The sequence below is a fragment of the Artemia sp. Qi Xiang Cuo genome, chromosome 14 (assembly GCF_049724085.1).
Source record: "Artemia sp. Qi Xiang Cuo chromosome 14, ASM4972408v1, whole genome shotgun sequence".
In the NCBI taxonomy this organism is placed as follows: Eukaryota; Metazoa; Arthropoda; class Branchiopoda; order Anostraca; family Artemiidae; genus Artemia; species Artemia sp. Qi Xiang Cuo.
The window spans coordinates 41,135,008-41,137,242 of NC_142807.1; the positions used below are offsets into that span (position 1 = coordinate 41,135,008).

At 35.8% G+C, this 2,235-nt stretch overlaps 1 protein-coding gene across 1 annotated transcript in view; it reads left to right on the forward strand.

Moving 5' to 3' along the window:
- The first annotated feature begins 1,967 nt into the window (after positions 1–1,967).
- The window catches only part of Nufip (nuclear FMR1 interacting protein 1), a 54,901-nt gene continuing 54,633 nt past the window's right edge, over positions 1,968–2,235 (forward strand). The window contains exon 1 of the mRNA XM_089100222.1: positions 1,968–2,072. The gene's annotated coding sequence lies outside the window, so the exon portion shown is untranslated. The remainder of the gene's footprint in view (positions 2,073–2,235) is intronic.

Genomic DNA, 2,235 nt, shown 5'->3' on the forward strand with positions numbered 1-2,235 from the left:
TAGAAAGTTCCTCTACCCTTCACTCAATATAAGCAAAATGCATTCATTGTATGAAAGTAAGTGTGCGGAAGATGGTAAGTTGCCTCTCAAGGAACACATGTACAGAAAAGTTTTCAATTGTGAATTTAATCTTGCATTTCATGTTCCTAAACTGACAGATGCGATGTTTGTGAATAAAAAAAGGTGGCTGAACAAAATGGTACTGAATTATCTGAGGAGGTCAAAACCTCTCAAGCAAAACATTTGAAAGGAAAACTAGAAAGCAAAGAAGAAAGAGATAAGGACAGGGCTTTGGATGACCCCGTATTATTTTTTGATATGGAAAATGTTTTTTCTTTGCCAAAGGGGGATGTTCCATCCTTTTTTTTACAAAATGAAGATCACTTGCTTTAACTTAACTGCTATTCTCACCTTTCACAGACAGACAGGAGAGCTAATCAAGAAAGTTTATTGTTGTTTGAGGTCAGAATATCTTGCTGGTAGAAGTGGAAATGATATTGCCGGTGGTCTTTGTGCTATCCTTGATAAGGTTTTTACTACCTATCCTGGCATCATAAACTTGATTACATGGTCAGATGCATGTGTGCCTCAAAATCGTAATCAAATAATGAGCAACATGATGCAAGACATCCTGAAGAAGAATTCACACGTCCAGAGTATAACAATGAAGTATTCTGAGCCTGGCCACTCCACGATTCAGGAGGTCGATGCTGTTCACAGCATCATTGAGAGGTCTTTGAAGCACAAGGAAGTCTTTTCGCTACTAGACTTGACAAAAAATCTTTTGATTGTTCGGCCCCGTGACCCGTTTGTCATTATTCAAATGACCAAACAGAAGTTTTTTGATTACGCCAAAGCGTCCAAATGCTATAAGTATAGCTTAGTGCCATTCTCAAAGGTGAAGTTGCTAGAGTTTAAGCAAGGACTATGCAAAGGGTGTTCTAAAAAACGTCGTTTGTGGATACTATTCCTTCTATAGCACTGATTGCAACATATGCTAGCCCAAGGAGGCCCAATGTGTAAACAGTGAATATTGTGGAAAGGTTGCTGCCTCCTATACCTTCTTGTACAGTAGTTGAGTTGTCAACAGCAAAAAAAAAAAAAAAAGTAGAATCGCTTTACCTTTTCATGCCAGCAGTAGATGTGGCATATGTGAAAAGTCTTATTAGAAGTTGTAACAGAGCTGAGGTACCTAGTACTTCAGCTGAAATCACAGCGTGTCCCGAAACAGCTTTTGCCATTAATGCTCCGAAGGTTAAAACCAGAAATTCCAAGAAGCTTGTTGCTAACTGAGACCTCCCACTGATCTTTTGTTACATTTTATTGTAAAACTCCCAGTTAATTGTCGAAATTAAAATTTGTCTATCAGATGAAATATGTTTTGCCGAAAGTCGCATTTCTAATTCATGCTGAGCCAATTCCGTTTTGCCATATCTTACCTATGTTCCGGAATTTTCAGGCGCTTTTGCCGAAAATAATATTCATTCTGTTTTATTTCAGGAAAGGCTCACCTTAAGCTCATGAAAACAAGCAAAACGATATAAGTAATTGTTCTTCTTAATTTCGAAACAAAAAATCAACGCTCTAACTACATTTAATTCTGAGATGCAAATGTCAAAATTTTCAAACTCTTTTTTCTCCCGTTTTTGGAAAAAAAGATTCGGCAAAACCGCTTTCAGGCGACGACCATCTGGACGGTATCCTGTATTAAACACAATAGATAAACAAGTTAATCATGTTGATCCAGCAGATGGAAAAGACTAAAAAGTTTCTAAAACCGGCGGTTTTAAAATGCAAAACCAATTGATCAATTAAAGCAGCTAATTATAATTTTAGTGTTTTTATTCCTAATTCAGTGATTTTTCTCAAGAATCCAGCGATTTTTGTACTGATTTAATGATTTCTTTTCCAAGAATACTGTGATTTATTTTTTTACGTAGTGGCAACCTTGTCATTTGTTTCATTTGAATATATGGAACGTGCTTGATTAAGTTGCTTGGTGCTGTAATAATAGAAAAAGCTAGGCTTCATCAAATACTTCTTCAAGCAGTTACTTCAAATAATAATCATTGGTTATATTTCTTTTTATTTGTTGTATTCCACAAGGAATAACCTATTTTACATACAATTAGGCTATGACTAGTATGTAGGCTAGACCTATAGGCCTAAAATTCTACCAAATCTAATCAAGAAAAAGACAATTTTGGAAGTGCCTACAGTAAAATTCTAATTTAG